The following is a 25,358-nucleotide window of genomic DNA, read 5'->3' on the forward strand; positions in this document are numbered from 1 at the left end:
GAGAACAAGGGAGAATAAGAGAAAATGTCTAAACTTTTGAGAACGATTAGAAAAAATTGTTTTAACGTGAAGGTTTGGCGCTCTTAAAGTGAAGGCGCTTTTAAAGTGTTTTAAAGTGAAGGAAAACCGCTTTTTAGGTTTTAAGTCTCCAATGATTCAGATGAAGGAAACTCATTAATCAACTTGGTTTAAGGCTTCAAAACACTTTTCTCTTGACAAGTTTTGTTTAAGGACTTAAACGGAGGAGATTAATAAAAAATATTTTGTTTTGTTTTGTATATTGTTCTATAATTTTGTTTTAAAAAATTATCATTTTAATTTTCATTTAAAGATTCCACGTTTGAAAGTTTCATTAATTTGAGTTTATTCATTTTGGTAACTTTTACCAAGAGAAGAAAGGTTAGACCTTCATATTGCAGGAACATAAATTTATTCATTTTCGTTCCCACTTTTACTTTCTGATTTATATATATATATATATATATATGTATATGTATATGTATATGATGTTTTAAGTGCGTAGTTAAACATATGGGTGTATAAAACAACTTCCAGACGCAGTTTCGAAATATAATTTTATTGCATGATAATCCACATCAGTTCATATTGGTTGAAAAGGCATTTGCATGCAGTTGTATTGCAATATATACATAGTATTTCAATGAATGAAATCATATTTGATGATACATAGATATTAATAATGTAAACCGATTATGAGGAAGTAGTTGCACTTGTGGGTTCTTGAACACTTTATTTCTTGACACAAACGTACATAGCATAACGTGTGCAATTCACACTCATTCTTATCACACTTGTCCCTTTTTAAATTTTTGTAATAAATTTCAAGAAAAATACAGTAGTTACATACAGAAAAGCAGGAGAGATAAGCAGAAAGGAAACGTTAAGTTTCCAGTATGATGGTTTGTTTAAGGATAAGTATGTCTTTGAATTACCCTCGTCGAAGAATTTATAGGGTCGATAAGGAGCGCGAGGTCCTAGTGAGGAGATCGCACCCTTCAGAAAAGAACTTATATCACAAATACCTCTGAACTTCGTGACAAGAAGGCGTGAACACATCAAGGACGATTTCGAGGCAGCAGCAGCAGCCATATCTGAACATCTAAGAGCAGAAAACATCTCTACAGCAGATGTAATTCTCAGAGACAGACAGGAAAAGAGACAGAGACAGGAAAAGGGTGTAAAGGACTCTTTTTTTTAATCCAAATAAAGTTTACCAGACTGAAACAACTCAGGCTTACAGACTCCAAAACTTTTAACTTTAAAGCAAAGATAATGGATAAACTAAAATTAATTAAATTTAAGTATAGCCTAACGGTTTCACGGTATAACTAGCGCGCAAGCTGGCTCTGACGGAAGTCGGCGTAAACAAGCCTAATATCAAAAATAACTCAATGCCGCACAATTCCACTAGAGCTAATCAAAGTTAGCAACGTGGCCTTCAAGCTATCAAGCAGGAAGAAAACGCTTTGATTTCAACCTACATCTAAAACCCTTTTTTTTTCCTTCTTTCTTTCTACCTAGTTTGAATATCGCGCGCACAGGAAATTTATATTTTAGCAGGGAAATGAAAAGAGACTTGTTAACAAAAGCTATTAACATAAAATACCTGAATAGAAAATCAATGGAATAAAATATTTTATTTTCATTTTTTAATGAAAGTAAGTGAGTAATTAAAAGAATAAATTAATGAGTAATTCATGTACTTGAGATTAATGTTAAATCATGCATTTCAGTAACTTTTTTTATAACTATTACTATTTTTAGAATAAAAGTAGAAGTAACCAAATTAAAATGAGAATTAAAGCTCTACGAAAAACTAAAGTGAAAATTTTATGTTGTCTATGTGTATATGCTAATATATTTTTTCCACTGAGAAAATATTTTTAGGATTTTCCGAAGTGGATTCGAAAGAGTAAAATAAATGTACAAGCAAATTTAGTACCTCCAGTTTTTCATTTAAACACTGATCTAAAAGAACAGAAAATAATAAGTTTTAGTACTCACCTACGAGACACTCAGCAGTTAAATCTCTTAAAGTTGATAATAGGTTCCCCGATTCTTTTTAGGTTAATGAATAGTGGCATCAGTATTTTATTAGTTTTCTACCCATTTAACACGTAAATTCAACGCAGTTTCCATTTAGCACTTTTCCAAGGAGGAAATCTTTTTCCTAAGCAGAGATTTCTCAAGAGCTTTTCGATAATTCACCACCAATGAGTCAATTAATTTCTAATCCCCAGTTCAATAATAGCAAAGTAAATGCTGAAATGAGTTTATACTAGCGCCTACAAACCACAGTAGAGAATGATACTCTTGTTCTTAAAAAATAGAGTGAGTGTATGAGCTACATGGTTCCTCAGGGAGAAAGAACGAACGAAACGGCTTCCACTTACACAAAATGGTGTTAGCTTAGATTTTACTGGAACTCTGATTGCCTGTGCTTCTAAGCAGATTCATAAATGCTTAACCTGCAGAGGAGTTCTCTCCTGTATTTTCTGAATATCCATGAATTCCTGCCCACAGAAAGTATTCATCTTGCGTATGTATACGCACTGTATTTCATCTTAAGCTGCGTGTTCTGCAAATTTATGTAAATTGAATTCGAGGTCTACATTTCTCGACGTTTATTTGCATATCTTAGGCGCTGGGCTATCTCATTTTCTTAAACGGCTTTTCTAAAATTCAAAAGTCCTTTAAGTGTTATTATACATTTTGAAGTTAAAGGACGTTATTAATTCAAGATTAAACAGATTTTACAAAAATTAAAATATTTTTGTCAGAAATTTCAGCAAATTATCCAAAGCACATATTATTTCTTACAGCGCCATTAAAAATTTTTAGTTCTGCAATAATGGTCATTAAATTCATTTTTCTGGTAAATGATATTCGTAAAAGGGCAGATTAATTTCAATTTAATTTATGGAATTTATTTATCCGTTATAAATTTCTAAATACTCATTAAATTTAACTAAAATGCGTAATTTCATATCACTCTCAAAAGAGGATTATTCGCCTTAGTTCAGCTACCAATTTGTTAAGAAATAAATAACTTTGAGAAAGATATTAATCTCAGCATGATACCAAGTAATTTTGAAATCTTGAACGGACAGATTTAAAACAGCAGTTGAAATGCATTTATATTATACTTTATACTTTCATATAAATATAGAAACAAAAATTTATATTTCTTTGAAAAGACACGCATAATGGAAAAACGATCAATCTTTTTTAAATGTTAGCGAAGAATTTACAAGACTGTATATTGAATAAAAACCAGACTTATATGAGCTAATTTTATATGAAACTCTGTATAAAAATAATCTTCAAAGTAAATTTCAGCGAGGTAAGATTATTACGAAATATATACTAAGATAATGTTCAAAATGCGAATGTTAAACTGTTTAAAATGGAAATAAGACTTGTGATCTTTAAGGTGGATAAAAGAAATACTGTACTGCCGAGCAGCATTAAAGGCAATCGTAAATTGTTTCTTTTCATGAACATGTGGAGAAATAGCCATGAAATAATAACTCGCGAAAGTATTTCTTTAACATTTCGTTTTATTCTATCATAAAGTAAGTAAACATGCTTGGATAATTCCCTTACTCTTTGAAAAGAAGCAATTTTGTCTTTCGTACAAAGAATAACATTAAATGTTCATATTTAGACAAAAGATATAGCTCAAATTTATACACTTTTCATCTGCCTAAATAAATTCTCAGAATGATTGTTATTTACAGGTTTTATCGCTCAAACATGTACTGAATCTGAGATAATATTGTCTGAATATTATTCGGTAAATAACACATTTTAAGTGTTTTATGATCCTATATTTGAAATAACTCTTCCTATTTCTTCATCGAGAGATTTAGAAAGATTTATTTCATACTATATAATGAAAACTAATAATGCTTTCTGATATTATATATTTGAATGATCGTTTGATTTTTTAAACATCTAGCCATTTCTAAATCCTTAGTTTGAGATGCAGGTTAGTAAATAACAAGCTCTGTCTATAAATCGTAAAATAAATGTATGAAAGATTTAGCTTCTTATTGAAGTATTATGTAAGTCCAAATCCTAAATTATGTATCAATTTCGTGTTGATGCCGTAGCCGATACGGTAGCCGTAGTGTTAATACCGTTCACACGTTAGTGTTCATACGGTTGATCTGCGCAAATGAATTCCAGCTGATTGCCCCTTGGTGCTTCTGTTAAATGCATATGTGTTTTTAATTATTTTCAATTTATATTAAAATTGTTAAATAGCTACTGCACCAATGTTATGTTTCTATACTTTGCCGTAAAAATCATGGGCACCAATGCAGTGTTACTATTTCCTCTTAGGGAGGAAACTAATGCAGAAACAGACAGGTGAAACCGTAACTAGCTAAATATCAACTGCGAAACTAAACTCTTAAGAGTTTGCTAATTACCAAACGTTTAGTGATCGTATAAGTGAATTTTTAATGCATTGCGTTGTGAAAATGCATCCGGGACCGCGCCGTGAGAGGATCGAATAAATAACATGTAAAATCAATATATATATATAAGAAAAACACATAAAGGATTATAAAGAAAACATAAGTAATAGGATTCCAGATTAAATACTAGTTTATTCAAATTCTTCACAATTAAAAATTAATCTTATCCTAATCAGGGAGTCAAACTTCTTATTTTTGTTAGTTTCAATTTACTTATTTTAGACACAGGTGAATTCTTCAAGTTGTCATTTTTTTTGTTACATTTAAATTCATGATTTGTAAATCTATTACATGACTCTTTTAATTTAACGGGTACCCGTTCTATAATTTCTAAGAGGTTAAAAAACATATTATTTGAAATTCACATCTGTTCTATGGAAGATTACACAAACAACTTAAATTATTACATCCTAATTCATATAAAGACCTTAAGGTTTGTCTCGGTCAATTAAAAAGGGGAAAGGGAAACAATTGAAAGCTTGAGAATTAATTTAAGATTCGACGTTGTTTTTACATTCCAAGGAAGTTGTTGAAACCTTACTTAAAGTTCAAACACAAAAAAAAAAAAAAAAAAATAGAACTTATCTTGTGGTGTACATCTTGAAGTGGACTACTCGTATCCTCATAAGAGTTGACGTCAGCGGAGATTATCCATGATTGCAAATGGAAGTTTCAGAGGACATCGTCCTGTCCTGGCACTATTTGCGAAACACACACGGCAGGTAATTGGTTTTCATAACGACGAAGCAATTTTCACTCTGGAAAACAGAAACAGGAGCACTGCTGCCCAGCACGGCGGTCCGCCTGGTCTTGAAAGTCTTAAGTCACTCGCCCGTTTCAATTTCGCCTTTTAACCAGAACGCGGCAGGGGAGCATGTTTGCAGCTCCCCGCCGGAAACGTCTCTCTAGGCAATTACAGCTCGCCTTTTCTCGCTCATCCCAAGAGCAAGCTCAAAGTTACAATCTTTGCCCAAAAGTAAGCAAGTCCACTCTGTAAGTGATTCCAAGAGTATGAAGAGTAAGTGAGTAAAGTCTCTCGCCTCTTAGTCAGAAACGCGGTCGGGGAGCATCTCTCTTCGTAAATTCCATCGTTTCTATCGCTTTCAAGCAAGTTTCAAGAGTAACGTCCAAAATAAGTTCCGCAAGCAAGTCTCGCCAAGTCTCGCACGAAAAGTGATTCAAACTCGAATTTTCTTCGTCTCCTTCACAAACGCGGGCTCCCACTATGGCTTCAATTATCGTCCCCTTAATTTGGGCAAAATTTGCGTTTTCAACCCCTGAATGCGGAAATAAGGGTGATCGCGCATGCGCGCCCTTCTTCACTTAGCCAATAACAGGACCCTCAATCGCCAAAACCTGAATGACTTACATAGAAAGTCAAGTGGCGACCTCTGACCCTTCTGTCACGTACTTCCTGTCCTAAGGTCAACTGCACAATGAAATTTCTTCTAGAACATTCTAAAGGACAAAGCGCGCGAAATCATGACTTAGCAAAATTACCTCCCTTTCCCTGCTTCTTTTCACAATGAATCAAAGCTTGTAAAAAATTGCAAATAAAAGAGAAATAAATAATATTCTTTAAACTAAAAATATTCCCAGAAGCATCTGTTTTTCCCCAAAATTAAAGCAATAAAATAAATAAATCAGAATCAAATAAAATTAAGATTTCCATAAATCAGAAAATCCTTCACCTACTTTTTATAACGCGATCAGACAAATTCTCTACACAACAAAATAAACAAAGTAAAGCTACATTTAAAATGCTGCTTTTTTAAGGTGTTCTAGCATGGTAGACCATTTTTGAGTTTCTGTCGTAAAGTAACAGCAGATGATAATCAGCAAAGATTCCATCTTAAATACTCAAGTGGTCCAAAAAATGCTATTGTTTTGGCCTCCTCGGTGATTGCGGTGATTTGTGCCCAGAGGGCGCATCGCACAAAAAATTAGTTGCGTTACAGAACGTAAGGGAAGCGGACACGCCAAAATGTCGGGCGTATTACTGCTAATTGAGGTAATTGCATCGTATCTGTCAGGTGGCAGAAAACTAGTATGATGTATCAATTCACATGCCAGGTGGCAGAATATGTCTATCATGTACATGCCAGGAGGCATAACGCTTGTAAACATGCCAGGTGACATACGACTTGTAAATAAATTGTAAATAAATGTACAGTAAAATATCTTGGTGCAATAGATCAAGGAACACGCATCAACAACCTTCTGATCATTTGGATACGTACATTTTTTCTGGTGACCCGGACGTGATTTGTGGAGATGAAGAATGGACGAAGAAAAGTAGTGAGTTCATGAAAATTATTGAATTCATGACTGAAAAGCCAGGATTTAATGCGAAGAAATTCGAGATAGGCCCTTTTTCATTTTTCCAGTTTTGAATAGAAGTGTTGAATAAAAATCTTGTTGATTATTATAGTTGATAGAATCTAATGGTAAAATGGAGGCTATGAATAAGGCAAAGAAGCTGCGTACGGTGACGCGTAACTTAACTACTAAGTTGATGAGTAAAATAGATTCTGCATTGATAGAAGAGGGTGAAAACCGCGGATGAGAAATTAAAAGAATTACTCGAAATGTTACTTGAAAAATCGCAGTTGTTGAAACAATACGATTCTGAGATTGAAAAACTTATAATTACGGAACAGGAGTTGGAAACAGAAGTAATTTCCGCGCAGGAATATCAGGAAAGAATTATAAGTTTTCAATGTAAAATTCAGGAAAAATTAAGAAAAAGCGCGTGTAAAGTTGAATCTAGAAATTCTAGTGAGGAAACTATATCTCCGAAGTTGAAAACTTGTGAAGTTAATACTTTAAAATTGCCAAAATTAACGATTATAAAATATTACGGTGATCCTTGTTCTTGGCTTGAATTCTGAATCAGTTTAGTAATTCCATTCACCAAAACGAAAGTCTCAGTTCGGTTGACAAGTTTTGTTATTTAAAATCGCTTTTGGAAGGTTTAGCTTTAAATGCTATTAGTGGATTAACATTTACTAGTGAAAACTATACGATGGCTGTTGATACACTAAAAAACCGTTTCGGCAGAGATGACATGCTAATTAATGCGCATATGAATAAATTGTTGACTTTAGAACCTGTAAAATATTCCGGAAATACGGCTTCTTTGAGGAAGCTTTATGACGATATAGAAATACAAATAAGGAATTTAAATTCTTTAAATGTTACTAGTGGTTCTTATGGACATTTTTTATCCCCTATTTTGTTAAAGTTAATACCCGAGAATTTAACTCTAGAATTCACTAGGAAAAGAAGTGATAAACAAAATTTCGATGTTAATGAACTACTAACGTTCTTGAAAACGGAAGTGGAATGCAGGGAAACATCAATGATGTTAGCGCGTTCTAAGAATCTTGATGTAAATGAAACATCAATACGAAACAAAAGTTCCCATCAAGGTTATCAAAATAAATCTTGCATGCATTCTAAAAGAAATTATTACAGTACGAATAAGCAAGGTGCTTCGGTATTAACTAGTCAAAGCGAAACTCCCTCTAAACACTTTCAAAAATCACATTTTAATCCAAATCGAAAGTTCTCTACCCCGCCTAAGAAAGAGAATCAAAATGTCTGCATATTTTGTTTATCTGCTTGTCATATGAATATTTAAAGGCTCGCCGAAAGGCATTAATGGATCGAGGTTTATGTTTTATTTGCTTTTCGAAAGGGCATCCAAGGCGTTTCTGTGCTCATAAAGATGAAAAATGCAGACTGTGCAATGTCCAAGGTTTACATAATTCGTTAATATGTGACGCCGCATCGAAAGATTTAGAGACGGATACTTCCAATCAGACAAAACAAACGCCAATCCCTGAAGCTTCTCTTTCGCTCTTATGTAATGAAAATAATAAAAAAATTAAACTACCGATTTCCGTTCTTTTACAGACGTTTTCGGCAACAGTTAGGTGTAAAGGAGGGAACGAAAAGGTATTACGTTGTATGCTAGATTCAGGGTCAACAAAGTCATTCATCTTACGAGAAGTGGTTGATTCACTGGGGTTGAAAATTATTAATAAAGAAGCGCTTATTATTTTCACATTTGGATGCAAAGATGCAAAAGAGCGCTTGTATGATATCGTAGAAATTGTATTGCAAAATGTAAGCCATCCCAGTAAAAAGATAAAAATTAACGCAATAGTCATTGTTTCTATAACACTAGGGCAAGTAAAAGTTCCTTCTCGGTGGATTCGAAAGATGGCGTTTGAGAACGGAATAGAATTAACAGATGCTGGTGCGAGTGACGAAATTCAAGTATTAATAGGTTCGGATTATATTTGGGAAATTTTAGGAGAACGAAACATGAAGATTTGTAAAAAATTAGTCGCAACAGAAAGCACTTTCGGTTTTGTGATTCAAGGCAAGGACGAAGGATCAAAATGTAAGGACGCAAGAGTTAATCATATAACCGTTGTAAATGAGGACTTAGATTATAAAAGAGTTAAAAAATTATGGGAATTAGAAGCAATTGGGATAAGTTCGGATAAAGAAATATCTCTATCAGATAAAGAAATTTTAGAGTCATTTGAACGAAATACAACTTACAAGAATAAGAGGTATGAAATTCGATTATTGTGGAAAGAGGGTGTTGAAGGTTTAAATAACAATTATGAAATCGCGAAACAGCGTTTACAATTTTTAAATAATAAGTTTCAGAAAAATAGCGAGCTATATTTAAAATATTATAATGAGATAATTAATGAATACTTGAGAGATGGTATAGTGGAACGGGTAGAAACGTATTTAAATAGTAGTTTGAAAACGGGGTATTACATGCCTCATCACGCGGTAGTGCGCGAGCAGAAGGATTCTACAAAGGTTCGAATAGTTTTTGACGCTTCTTCTAAAAGTAAGGGAAATTTATCACTTAATGATTGTTTGGAAAACGGACCTAATTTAAATCCTGATTTGCTAAAGATTATCATTAAATTCAGGGTACATTCAATTGCGTTTTGTGCCGACATTCAGCATGCATTTTTAGAGGTATGCTTAGCTAAAGAAGATAGGGATTTTTTAAAGTTTTTGTGGATAAATGAGGAAGGGTCAAATCTCGATCACAGTAATTCCAATTTACAAGTTCTCCAACACAATCGAGTTCCTTTCGGGGTCAAGTGCTCACCTTATTTATTAACAGCTACAGTAAGACTGCATTTAAAAAAGTATGAAGATGCCTACGAAGAGGCACGCAGTATGTTAAAAGAGCTTTACGTAGATGATTTAATTTCTGGGACAGTTAATGTAGCAAAGGCCTTACATTTAAGCAAGGACATGATTTTTATTCTTAGCGAGGCCAGTATGAATTTACGTAGATGGGTTTCAAACTCACCTGAGCTGAATGAACTATGGAAACTTAATGGAATTGACTCTCGTGAAACATCTGAAGACTCTTTGGTACCGTTGAAAGTTTTAGGTCTCATCTGGGACAATGTCAATGATAATTTGAAAATATATGTATCTCAGTTTGAGAAGTTACAAAATCTCAAAGTAACTAAACGCATCATTTTAGCAGCATGTGGTATGCTCTTTGATCCCTTAGGAATTATGATTCCATTTACTGTTCGAATTAAACTCTTAATGCAAACTATGTGGGAAAAGGGTATTCAATGGGACGAAAGTGTTCCCCTTGATACAGAATTCATATTTCAGAAATGGTTAAAAGAAGTTGAAAAAATAAAGTTTTTCGAAATTCCCAGACAGTACTTCAGTGATATGTGTTGGAAGTTTATAGAAGTTCACATATTTTCTGATGCCAGTCCCATGTGTTATGGTGCCGTAGCATATTTTAGATTTAAGAAGAAAATTAAATGTAAAACAAGTTTCATAGTGTCGAAATCCCGTTTGGCTCCATTAAAAAGGGTAACACTCCCTAGGCTTGAACTTTTGGGAACATTAATTTCTGCAAGATTAGGTTCGTATTTGCAATCGATATTTCCGCAGTTGGATAAGGGAAATATATTTTACTGGACTGATTCCTAAATTTGCATTCACTGGATCAAGGTATCTGCCAACGAATCGAAATAATTTGTTAGAAATCGTGTGGTAGAAATCAAGGAGAAAACAATTTTAAACAACTGGTACTGTTGCAGTGGGAAGACAAACCCTGCTGATAAACTTACGAGGGGGATGGATGCTGAAGCTCTAATTAATGATAGTGATTGGTTTTCTGGGCCACCCTGGCTTTCAGAAGTAGATATTCGACATCACATAAACGAAATGAATACCGAAGCTGACTTGCAAAACGTTAGTGAAGAACGCAAATGTGTTACTTTGAAAACACTTGTGGAATCTACAGAACCGTTACTAAATCTTGAACTGTACGGAAATTTAACCAAAGTACTGGGAATAATGGCTTATGTTCTGCGCTTCGTGAACAACTGTAAATCCGCTGGTGAAAAGCAATCTGGTGTGCTTACCGCCTATGAGTTACGGAAGGCTTCAGAATTTATTATAAGAAATGCTCAACTTAATGAATTTTCAGAAGAAATTAAGGCTTTAAAGACAGAACAACCGATTAAAACTAAAAGCAAAATCATTTCACTTAATCCATTTCTAGATGAAAACGAAATTTTAAGAGTAGGAGGTAGATTAAGAAACGCAGAAATTACCAGAGAAAGTAAACATCCCATTATATTGCCAAATAATAATCACTTCACAAAATTAACAATACAGCATTATCACGAAAAACATTTACACGGAGGGTTGCATTTAATGTTATCCGCAATAAGACAGAAATACTGGATAATAAGTGCAAAGAATGAAATTAAAAAATGCATTTGGAAATGCATAAAATGTTGCAGAGTACGAGCAGTAACATCTATTCAATTAATGGGAGAACTACCTGCAAGTAGAGTGATTCCAAGTAGAACCTTTTCAAAGGTTGGCGTTGATTATGCCGGCCCATTTTCTGTGAAAATGAAAAGGGGAAGAGGTATAAGACCAATTAAATGTTATGTTTGTATTTTCGTTTGTTTAGCTACAAAGGCTATCCATTTAGAGATTGCTAGCGACGTATCAAGTGAAGCATTCCTAGCTGCTCTAAAACGATTTGCTTCGAGGAGAGGAAAACCTCAAGAAATAAGAAGTGATTGTGGAACTAATTTTATAGGTTCAAATAAAATCCTCAAGGAAGCAGTTTCATCTGTCCAGTCAACCTCAGAATTTCAAAGGTGGTTAGCAAATGAAAACATAAGGTGGATATTCAACCTACCAGCTGCTCCACATCATGGTGGTATATGGGAGGCAGCTGTTATATCTATGAAGCTGCATCTAAAGAAATGTGTTGGAACTCAAATTTTGACTTATGAAGAGTTTCTAACTCTAATTGCACAAATTGAAGCATGCTTAAATTCGAGGCCAATAACACCGGTCTCCAGTGATCCCAATGATTTGACAGCTTTGACTCCTGGACACTTTATTATAGGGACTTCTTTAACAGCTGTTCCGGAACAAGATTTAACCGAAGTACGAGTGTCTCCATTGCAAAGATGGCAACTAACACAGCAGATGTTCCAAGGGTTTTGGAAGCGGTGGTCCAAAGAGTACCTGTGCCAACTACAGCAGCGTAGCAAATGGAGACAGCCTAGCAGAAATATTCGTCTAAATGACTTGGTTATCATTAAAAAAGATAATATGCCTTCATTACGTTGGAAACTCGGGCGAGTAATAGAAGTGTTTCCTGGAAGAGACAATAATGTCCGAGTGGTTAGACTAAAAACTGTGCACGGGGACATTAAACGTCCTATTACCAAACTGTGTCTTTTACCAGTTGAAGAACATTAACTTAAGTGTTTGTTTCATATTGAATATGTTTTATTATTATTTTCATTTATTATTGTACTAATAATTTTATTTGTTTGTTCTAGTTTAACCCTCATAGTTAACGTTTCAATATAGTAAGATATAAGATGTTTTGCTAGAAGATTGGTAAGCGTAACATGTAATTTTATACTTTTTGAAGGTTTTTGTATGTTTTCAGTTTCTATATTTTTCATTTACTTGTTTGCATATATTGAAGATTGTATTAAGATGAATGTAATTCATCGGGGGGGGGGAGGATGTTTTGGCCTCCTCGGTGATTGCGGTGATTTGTGCCCAGAGGGCGCACCGCACAAAAAAGTTAGTTGCGTTACAGAACGTAAGGGAAGCGGACACGCCAAAATGTCGGGCGTATTACCGCTAATTGAGGTAATTGCATCGTATCTGTCAGGTGGCAGAAAACTAGTATGATGTATCAATTCACATGCCAGGTGGCAGAATATGTCTATCATGTACATGCCAGGAGGCATAACGCTTGTAAACATGCCAGGTGGCATACGACTTGTAAATAAATTGTAAATAAATGTACAATAAAATATCTTGGTGCAATAGATCAAGGAACACGCATCAACAACCTTCTGATCATTTGGATACGTACAGCTATGTACTATGAATGTTATGAGCAATGTGAAAATATTCAAAATCTGAAAACTAAAATAAACAATGAAATTAAATTTAAAATTAGTTTATTTTTCACCGCATAAGAAATGCATTGCTAAAATATCAAAATTATTTTATTAAAATTAAGGAAAGTAAATTAGGTAAGCAATGGTTTATGTCTAATCATGTTTATTTTGAAACATTTTTTGGCTTTCATTACACAAATGATAAAAAAAAAAATCTTAGCATTGTTGCGGACTACCAGGTCGATGAATTCTCTCTGAATGAACACATCGAAAAACAGGAAGAAATTAACAATTTTTAATAAAATAAATTACGAATATTAATTCAAACAGCTTAAGTAAATTTCAGATATAAACACCGTCTCCTTAGGGCTCGAGAAACATCTGTGATTGCCAAAATCACTTGAAAAGTCACTGAATCTTGCTATTGAGTAACAACTAAAACAGCAACAACAATGTCTGAAGTCTGAGTTTCTTGAAAATTCAGAAAGATCTAAGACCTTAAATGAATAAACATTTTAACAAGTGGTATCTGCATACTCGTTTTTCGAAATTGAAATGAATTATAGTTACATGTACAGTGTTTTCTCAACACATATCTGTACTCTCATTATTTTAATATGTGATATATGACGTATAACAATGAGTCCAAATGGCCTTATGAACATCATGTAGTGCAGGAAATCGATTATGCTAGAGATTCTTCGTCAGAACATTATACCGCCATCCGCAGTATTTTTCGCGGTTACATTGACCAACTTTTTTCAAGCAACCACTCGCCTTTTGTGCCATGTGTCTGCCGCTAATGTCCACCACTCAAACGCACTTTTAGCCCTTTAACGAATCGCACAGTACAGGAGCAGGAAGATTGTATGAAGCCTAACTAAACCTACGATATGTGTGATTATATTAAACTATATATAAGTTCGGTATTAACACACAGTAAAGAATTTGTTTCATTATAGTATGTAAAAATTTCTCTTACGAGCCCTGTATATGATAACTAAAAAGAATGAAAGTATTTCACGAAGCCAGCCCTAGGCCAGCGGGCAGCAAGGAGCCCGCCGATCATTTAACGTGTGCCCGCCGCTGTGCGATCATCACAATAAAGATGTTTTTTTTTCAATAAAATTCCATGTGAAAGTTTTTTCATTTCATTCAATAATGTAAACCGATTATGAGGTTTACATTAATGAAAAGGAAATTGCAACCAACAGAGATACCAGCACAAAGTGAAATGCGACCGTTCTCTTTTTTTATGTTGCATGTATTATTAACTCTATCCAACTATACATTCACCTTGAAAAAGTAAATTGTGCCTGCAGTCCAACATATATTTTAGAATGTGCTCTTAAGTACAGAAAAGATGGGAATCCCTGCGGTAGAGGGTATTAGTGATTATTAGAAAGTGATTGCTAGTCTGATTTGTTTCGGTTTTATTTGTTTGATTTCGGCAAATCACACGATGGCTACCTGTCTAAAGGAAGAGATGCATTCGTGCAGGACTTTCTACGGCTCGCATCCGTATTATACATCCGGTATTACTAGTCCGAGTTCATTCTTGCGGGTTCGTATCCTGTGTATTGCTTGGATGTTTCTCATAGATTTTCCCCTTCTTCCGCGCGTCGTATCTGTCTCTAGACCCCTTTCGGGGTTAATCTATGGAAATATTTTTGATAATGATATGGCTAAAATGTCGATAAGTTTATCTTCATTCGACAAACACTTTTAGAGCAAATGTCTGGCCATTAAAAAAATAGCAAGAAAAGAGCTTTAAACCTCTAACGAGGCAAACAAATTTTCTAATAATGGAGGTAAATTTACTGTCTGACATATGTTCAAGTGTATTGAAGGATCAGAAGCTAACACCTAGCTTGAGTTTTAATTCCTGTAAGCTCTTCCGAAACGCTTCCTGAATTTTCTCGAAGCTCGTTACCAACCAGTACATTACCTTTATATTGCCATTATGAATATGTAAAAAGCATTGTAGAATATTTACGAACTGAAGAACGCAGAAAACCGTTTAGCGAGGTATCGATATTCCGAGTCTAAACCATCATCTAAGCGCTGAGGAGAAACTTCGTTACAGGAAACGGCGAAGCTCCTTATAGAGAAACCTACTCTTTCAAATGGCCTATATTACGAAGCGATTAACGATACGAATGCGAAGCTCGAAAGGTGAGTATAACATTTGACAATTCTTGTTCGAAGGCTATTTTTGTTTCGACGAGTTTGCATCAGGGGTAATTTTGATCTTGATTTGGTATACAAAAATACATGACGATGTATTTCATTTATATTTAATGAAAACACCAAAATATATCACAGTAATACAGACACATCGCAACGGCGAACCACAGTTACATAATGTAAACACGCAGAAGAATTCTTTCAGTGCAACAGCGCCCTCTATACTATGAAAAGTTCGAACACACCCCACCTGTGCTCTGTTAAGAGCAAACTAAATTTACACATAAATAATATATGTAGATATAATTACAAATCAATATGCACGAAAAAATACTGAAAACTACATTGCAAATTAATACAATACATGACACAAACATATATAAATAATATATATAAAACTTTAATTTTCAAAAGGATAGATCAATTGGACGGGTCTTCGATAAAGACCTTGAGAAGTACGAATCAAACATGAACGCACATACCCATTCCTACCTTTATAAACTTCTTCTATAATTCCAATAGGCCATAAAAATTTTGATTTCGTCGACCCCTCCAGCAATACAACCTCACCCTTTTCAAGATTCCTTTCAGGAGATGGATTTAGAAAATTATGCGCAGACCATATTTCGAGGAGATAATTCTCCTTCCACGTTTTCGAAATTTGTTTCAAAAGATTAGTTTGATACAGTTTTCTCCTAGTCAAAGTCTGTCTATTCAATGGTTCATTCCTGAAAAGGTCGGCGAAATGTACAGGATAAAAAATATTTTCTTGCTCTGGAAACAAGAAATGGGCAGGTGTGAGAGTTTCTGGCTGTTTTATTTAATTGTGGACATAAGTAAGAGGTCTATGATTTAGCACTAACTCAATTTCTGATAGAATAGTCATCATTTCCTCAAAGTTAAGAAGAGCCCTTCCGAGAATCTTTCTCAAAGGATCTTTGATACTTTTCATAAGCCTTTCATAAAAACCACCCCACCAAGACGCGTGAGGCGCATGCCGTTTATTGATATGAAATCTTTCAATTTTGAATCTATTATAATTTTTTCTAATTCTTTAATAATTTCATTAGTGGCTCTAAAGCTCTTAGCATTGTCGGAAATGATAACTTTACAATTTCCTCTCCTAGCTAAAAATCTCCTTAATGACAAAATAAAATGTTTGTTGACATATTTATGATTAATTCTATGTGAACAGCTCTAGTAACACTGCATGTAAATAATGTTATATAAGCCTTTTGAGGCGTGTCCTTTCCTGTTTTTATTAAAACTGGGCCAGTGAAATCTATACCAGTTACAGTAAAAGGAGGGTTTTCAGTAATTCCACTTTTAGGTAGTTGACTAGTTATTTGTTTAGCTGGTTTCAACTAATACTTTCGACAAATTAGGCAGTTACCTAATACTCTTTTTATAATTTGTCTACCTAGAGGAATCCAAAATTGAGACCTAATTTTGGCTAGCGTAAATGTAACTCCACCATGAAAAATTTTATTATGTTCTCGAATAATAATTAACTCTGAAAATTTAGACTGCTTAGGAAGAAGCATGGGATGAGCTCAATCCTTTGTAACCGCTCCTTCTAACCTGCCTTTTATGCGCAATACACCACAACTGTCGAGAAATGGGGCTAAATTTGAAAGTGGGGAATTTTCAGGAATCGACTTCCCATTTTTAAGGTTTTGTAATTCTAAGTTGAACTTAATGTTTTGCTCATGTTTTATCCAGTCTATTTCAGCATTTTGAAGTTCTTCTGCTGTGAGGGGGCGTACAATCGTTTGTTGTTTTTGAAGTTTATTAACAAACCGTTTAACTAGTGCAGTTACTCTTAGTACTTTTAACAAACAACTATATTTCCTTAAATCCAAAATAAATTTCGAATTTTCTACCAAACAGTTATTTTACACTGTACTTTCAAATTCGTTTTTTAGCTCTAAGTCTACGTCTGTAGATTTTAAGTTCTCTCTTTCAGTAGGCCAGTATTCAGGTGATTGGCTTAGCCATGGTGGGCCGTGCCACCAAAGATGGTTTGTAGCTAAATTTGCTGCAGAAATTCCTCTGGACCAGATATCTGCAGGGTTATCCTTACCAGGGCCTAATTATTGGTACCTGATAAAGATTGAATTTCTACTATCCTATTTTTTACGAAAATTTTGTATTTACTAGATTGTCCTTTAATCCAACATAACGTAATCATTGAGTCGGTCCAAAAATAACTAGAAGTATTAAATTTAAGACATTTACTTACTTGATGGACTAATCTTGCGGGCAATAAAGCTCTCATTAGTTTCAGTCTTGGTAATGCAAGACCTTTCAAAGGAGCTACACGACTTTTAGAACATATAAAACTGATACTTATCTTCCCGTCATCAGATATAGCTCTTAAATACAACATAGTTCCATAGGCTAAAAGAGATGAATCTGAAAAAGAATGAATTTCAAATGAAATAAATTTACAGTTAAAATTTGAAAAATAACATCTAGGAATCTGGAGATCTTCTAAGTGTTCGACTTCACTGCACCATAACTGCCACTTGATCCAGTGACGATGGAAGTTTGTCATCCCAGTCTATATCATGACTCCACAGTTCTTGCAGAATGCACTTCAGCTTTATGATGAAAGGTCCAAGAAATTCGATAGGATCATAAATACGACCTACTACTCGAAGAATAAACTTTTTTGAAGAAATTTCGTTCTTGACAAACTTGATAATTCTTTTACGTTGAAAGATATACTGTCCGCATCTGGATCCCAGACTAGACTCAACACCTTGGATGGTGAATCAAGTCCCGTACATGAACTCTTTTCCTCATTGATGTCGAACTCAGCATCTTTCCACAGCTTACGCAGTTCCATGGAATTGGTTTTCCATTTTCGTAATATCATGCCACATCTTTTGAGAATTTCTACACTTTCAGTCGTAATTTTCAAAGCCGCTTGCAAGTCTTCTTCGCCTCCAATCAAATCGTCGACATAAAACCATTCTGATAGTTATTTGCAAGTATCAGGAAATTCTTGTTTACATTTATAAAAATGATATTTCAGACTTGCAGCTAATAAATATGGACTTGGTTTTAGTTCAAATAAAACTCTACTAAAGTTCATTTTTTGATATGAATTAGAACCGATATCATCAGTCCAGAAGAATCTAGAAAATTTTCTATCACTAGGATCGATCAAAATTTGTATATACGCTTGCTTTATATCCGATGTGAAGGCGATTGTATTTTGTCGAAACTTTAAAATCATTTCAATTAGATTTGGATACAAGTTCAGTCCTTTAAATAAACAGTCATTAATCGAAAGTTGTCCTCCTTAATGAGAAGAACCATCAAACACGATTCGAAGTCGACTATTAGATTTGTCCTCGCCAATGACCGCATGGTGGGGTAAGTAGAATGATTGCTCAGAATATGACACTTCAGTATCTGAGGACGAGTTTTCAATGATACCTTCCTTACGATAATTACCTTTTTATAATCCTCATAAAAAGCTGTATCATTTCTAAATCTCCTAACCAGACCATCGAAACGTTTCCGAGCCACTTCTCTATTATTTGCTAATTTTTCCTGCATACCTAGTTTCCACGGCAACTTTACACAATACCTTCCATTTACGAACCCAACAGAATTATTAAATTCATCAAGTATCTCCTGTTTCACTAAAGTCAAACATTCCGCTTCCTTGTTTTCAATACCTAAACTTTCCAGTTTCCAGAAACGCCTGAGTTCAGCTGACACAATGCTTTGATCACCCAAAACTAAGTTTACAGCAGCCGTTTTACTCATATCACCACAATTTCCTTGCAAGGACCATCCAAGTTCTTTGTTTACAGCTACCAATGATGTACGTAACCTTTCAAAACCTTTTGTCAAATTCCAATAAAAATCTATACCTATTAACAAGGAAATTTCATTATCATCTGACGCTTGATTATATCCCCACGTTTAAAGTTAATCCCTGGGCTTCCATTTCAGCACTTATACTCTCATTCGGCAAATTAATCGCAGCCCTCGAAATTTCATTCTGTTTCCAACGCCTGTATTACGACTTCTTTTCCATCTAAAATATTTCGCAATCTCACTTCAACTCTGCGACATGTTTGCAACCAAGGGTCCTTTGCTCCGAATGAATAAATCTTTAATGTTTCTGACCCTATATATTTTAATCCCAACTTCATAGATATATTTCTTTTAATAAAACTTTTTCTCACTACCGTTATCAAACATTGCAATAATTATACCTGACGATTTACGACCAACAATTTCTGTCCTAACACACTGCAATAAAATCACATTCCTATCATTACCTAACTGAATTCGAAATAGTAGGCTGAATTTCCATTTCCTTTGGTTTTTCTTCTTCCAGTTTTGAATTAGATTTACACTTGCTAGAATTTTCAAATTTAAAACAAATAGCTTTGGCATGTCTACCAAAGCAGAATGAACGCTGTTTAGCATTACAATTTTCACAAAAAAGTTGGTGTTACAACACAGCAGACATCTCCTTTCCTTAATTAATTTATCCCTTTTTTTGTTGCACAGTCATGTTTTCACATTCAGTCTTACAGTGACCTTGAACACAGAATAAACAAACTTGGGAAGTTTTCGCCATAAATTTTATTATTGACGCATGTTGATTATTGCGATTCGTTTCTGTTTTCGAAAATTAATTTGTTTGTGTTGGTTAGAATGAAAATTATTATATGAAGATACATTATTAGAATTAATACGGAATGCTTTTTCTCTTGCACTAATAGCATTATGTAAAAACTTCATCAATTCCTGTAAATCATGACACTTATTTATATTATTTTGCTTAGAAAATTCAAGAGTCAATTCTCCTGGCAGATTTTTTAGTATTATGTTAATCAGTATTGTTGTGTATGTTTCCGATTTGATATTTAATTCCTCTAAACTTCTAATTTGAGTTTGGGCTTCAAAATAAAGGTTCCTAAGAGCCTGAATGTTAGAACCATTTTTTTTTCAGGCGCCAGATTTAATAAATTCGACAAGTGAGCATTTATTAAAATGTCTCTTTGGCCAAATGTTTCAGAAATTAATTTAACAACCTGTTTATAATTCTCTGGAGTAATTGAGAATCCTTTAAGGCTAGCTATGGCTTTACCACCTAATAACGACTTTAAATAGCAAAATTTGTCAACCTCAGTTAATTTAGAATTATTATGCACACAATTCTCAAACTGATTCCAAAAATCTAAATATTCTGAAGGCTCATCATAGAATCGAGGAAGCGAAAGTTTAGGAAGTTTAGTTCTGTTTCCTAAATGCAAAGTTTTGTTTTCTACGTGAACATTTTCTGGATTTCCTGTTTGTTCACCTGACTGATATTGAACTTTTCCAATTGATTTAATTTTGTCTTGCAACTTTATTTTAACTGGTATTATTTTTTCGTTATATTCATCTACTTTCTTAATTTCATCCTTAATTTCTTGTTCTTCTTTCAACAATTCATCAATGTCACTAGTTAGTATGTTAATAATTTCAATTTTACTATTCAACTGTTTTAAATATGAATCACATACATCTCTGTCAATATCTGATTGATTCAAATATCTGTTTATCTTTTCTACTAACTTTAAAGTTTGTTCTCGATGTGTGTCACGCTTAGTTCGAAGCTTTAACAATTTAGCCATTTTCACAATTTCTGGCAACAAATTTTACCCCTCAAATACTTTAATAATAAATTCTACTTCTAGAATTATAAGAAAACAAACTGTAATTTTCAACAACAAATCACACTTCAAGCATTAACAAAAAATTCTAATTCTAAGAAAACACAACATTTTCTTATTTGCAAATACATTCGAACTTCCAAATATCAATGCAAACATTCAGTAAATGCGAAACCGAAAGTTGTAAATTTTTACCAAACAAGATCAACGACATCAAACAACTATACTACTTCAACAATTACAAAATATTCTATTCAAACAATTTTCAACTAAACTATTTACTCACCCTACCATTACGATATTTCCCGGCGACAGCACCGCATATTACGAAGCGATTAACGATACGAATGCGAAGTTCGAAAGGCGAGTATAACACTTGACGATTCTTGTTCGAAGGCTATTTTTGTTTCGACGAGTTTACGTCAGTGGTAATTTTGATCTTGATTTGGTATACGATTACGATATCTTTCATTTATACATTACGATATCTTTCATTTATATTTAATTACGATATCTTTCATTTATATTTAATGAAAACACCAAAATATATCACAGTAATACAGACGCATCGCAACGGCGAACAACAGTTACGTAATGTAATCACACAGAAGAATTCTTTCACCGCAACAGCGCTCTCTATACTATGAAAAGTTCGAACAGCCTATGACTCATTCCGTGAAGATGTCTGAGGTCCACAAAGTAGGACTTCGAAAGTTTTATGATTTTATTAGAAATATGAAGTAATGATTTTCCGTGCGTGTCATTAGAACATGAATCGATTTTTCATTAAGTAGCTCAGCATTTCTCTTAATACAATTATCTTTAATATAAATGATCCGAAAATTTGAGTACTGAGTTTTACACTTGATATTATTACACGAGTTATTATTATTGAAGTTAATTGTCATAAAAATTGCTTAAGTTTGCTTCACGCAATCTAAAATTCTAAATTCATAAAGTTTCAGTAACTACTTTTGAAAAAGAAGTGAAAAGGAAGTCTCCAGATGAAGTTGAAATAATGACACGCATAGACTGGATTAAATAGTATTTTCGAAATAACAATAAATAGAAACTACGCAAAAAAGGGTCTTTCCTTTTGTTTCCAGCATCCAATTACTCTATTTGATGGAAAAATGCTTTTAAGAAGTAACTTGTAGTATTACGTTAAAAAAAAGTAGTAATCATGATTACTACTTTATCAGCAATATTCCTGTCGCAATATTACTTTTATCAGCACTTATTACTTTTATCAGCAATATTACTTTTATCAGCAATATTCCTGTCGTGTCCTTAAGCGCTGCTTGAAAGAAATAAGAAGATTAATTTAGGATGAGCTAATATTAGTATGGAAATAAGAAAATAAAAATTAATAATATGATGCTGAAAAGTTACGCTAAATGATAATTTATAAAACGTACTTAATAAATAAAACGAAGGTTATAGATAATTCAATCCTTCTGAGACTACAGAATGTGCATAACTTTATGAAAATTATCTTAGTACGATAATTTCTTAATTTGGCTTAAAATGTTTCCTCCCTGAAATGGTTTCCTTTCCAGAAATTGACACACCGCTTTCAAACTTGATATTTAAGAATATTTAATACAAATCAGACGTGGCTAAATTAATTAGCGTAGTATATGTTCTAAGTTCAAACGTTATCCAGAAATTTAAATTTAGAGATAAATGTCAATTGAACATTTATTGATTGAATTTGTACAAGAAACTCGAGTTGGAAAAAGTGTAAAATTTTATGATGCTGTAAGGCAGTGTTTCTAAAACTATGTTCCACGGATGATCACTGAAAGGATCACTCAACTTTTGCTTAAAGAAAAAGACTGAATTTGTAAGAATTTGTGTGAGCTCCAGCGACATTGATTGCTTTCCAACAATAAAAGGTTTTGAAGAAGAGAAAGGAGTTGAAATAACAAGTGAGACATTTATTGACGAAATTATTCAGCATCTGAAATGTGTGAGTGTGGCTTTAATCAATATTTTCCAAGTGAATAGCATATTAAATATCAAAATGAATTGTGGATTTGAAATCTATTTAGTGTCATTGCACGACCTTCGACTATGTCAGAACAACCCGCCATACAAGAATGAACAAGAATACTAAACATTATCTGAAATGCTGTTTGATTCATGATTGGAAGAAAAATTTTAATCAATCCCGTTATTGGAATTCTGACGCAACTTAAAACATGAACTTCCTCAATTGTCACAAGAGCACTTTTACCATTTGCAACTACATGTCGATGCGAAACAGGATTTTGAGCTTATGTGCTGACAAAAAATAAAACCACAACAGTCTTTATGCCGAACCTGACATGATAATTCAACTTTCACCCATTAAGCCTAATATTAGTTATATGTGCAATAATAAAAGACAGTACCACTCATCTTATAAAAATTTAAATTTAAATGGTCTGTTTCACTAAAAAGGTTTAACATACCTTTTTATTGTTATCAGAATTGGAACATGAATGCACGACTCACACTTACATTTCAGCCAATCACCCGTGGCGATGTAACTTAAAATATGCAGCTTTACCTGAGCTAGCGAAACCTATTAACGTGACCTCGAGAAGCAGAATCCAATAACGGGAATCTGAATTACAATCCGAAAATCTCACCTTAAACTCGAATTAATTTCCATTCTAGTAGCGAAACGGAACGAGAATTGACAGTAAAGATTTAAGTCAAAAAATAAATGAATATTCAAAGTAATAATAACCTTACAAATGCATTTAAAATGTTCTTACTTTTAACTAATAGCAAAGAAACCCTTGTCTTTTCTAAAAATTAAATTTTTGTTACTGATAGGAAATAACAGAAACTATGAAACAGTTAATCGCTAACCAAGGAAGATTAAACTATTTTATTTAAAAACATTTCTAAAATAGTTTTAATCACTCACAATCAAAGAATTTTGTTCTGCAAAGTAAAAAAGCTGAAACTAAAATAGCTCTCGTATTAAGCGAAGCTTAGACATGCACGTAAAACTCAATACTCTTGCAAATCAATATTTTTCAGTTTCAACGCCAACTTAGTTTATATCAAACATTACAGCGTATGGTTAAAATAGTTTAAAAATTTTTAGATAGATGATATTAAATTCAGCAACTACATATAACTTTATCCTTTCTATAAACGCACGGCTTTCAGTAAAATATTTCATAATCCGAAATTTTGTAAATTTACAAAAATGTTGCTATTAATTTATATCAGAATTATTTAACTGTTCCTCAGCCTCCAAAACAGCTATAAATGAAAATGCAATGTAATAAATATAAAAATCCGCGTAAATGTATGCACAGTTTAACCTTTCAAAGTTGAAACAAATCGCAAGTACTATATTGAAAGTTTCTGCGGGAGCACCATGGTTTGTTATGCAAGTTATCGTTTCTATTAGGAAGGCAGAAAGATTAGGTTTTAGGATATAGAGATACCCACCTAATGATATAACATCGTCTTCTGCACCCATTAGGTAGAGATGGCAGCAGTTTCTCTGTCTCATTTGCCTCGTTGTCGAAAGCAGAGGTTTGGCTTTTTTCTCAGCTGATAGGAAAAGCTAAAATACGACATTATATGCTTGATAAGCTAAAATGAAACATTTTTATATCGTGCTTATTATCATTATGTAATTAAAATATCATCAAAATTTTCCTTAACCTACCTTCTTATTATAACTAAAGTCACAATTATCTCTGGTCATTTCGTACAACAGATGCTGAATAGTGTTTCCGCTTTGCCTTTGAACATTAAAAGAAATCCTTTTTTGCATTTCTTTTAGTAACCAGAAAAGGGAAGTTTTAAGTTATTTTAAAAGTAAAATAACAAAGACCCACTGTTCGTAAAGTGAGAATATGTATTTTAGTTTTGAATCTCTTTGATCAGATGTGGACATTTCGGAAGATATTCTCTCTCAAAATAATAATAATAGCTAGTACCAAGTAGTCTCTGGCCTGTATGAACACAAATAAAAAAATGGAAGAAAAAAGGGAATGTAAGCATAATTTCCAGTTGAAAACATTCTTGATGATCTTCAGGATGAAATTCTGTATCTAAAGGCTGGATTTATGATCATAAAAATGTTCAATGAGAAATCATTCACGAAGTTTTTACCTTGAATCCGCAGATTCCAGTTAAAAACGCAGAAATATTATTCTTCCAATAATTACATTTGTGTTGGTATTTTTTTAGATCTTCTGTAAATAAAAAACAAGATACTGAAGAAAACTGATAGGCCTGAATGGAGCTCAATAAAATATTTTCCTATATCCGAATAAGAGGGAAAAATATAAGTTTTTTTATGACTACTGCTTTCTTTAACACTAAATGAATTCCAAGTAATGGCATTTTTGAAAGTTTTCATTTGTTTATTTGAAATGCTGTATTATAAAAATACATAAAGTAGGAAGAACTAACTAGTACTTAAAACATTTTTGATACATTATAATTGAGAATATTAAGTAACTTTATAAGAAAATTTTTAAACTTTA

Source organism: Stegodyphus dumicola, chromosome 4, assembly GCF_044657685.1.
Source record: "Stegodyphus dumicola isolate Sdum_Otavi_A_Nest chromosome 4, ASM4465768v1".
Classification (NCBI taxonomy): domain Eukaryota; kingdom Metazoa; phylum Arthropoda; class Arachnida; order Araneae; family Eresidae; genus Stegodyphus; species Stegodyphus dumicola.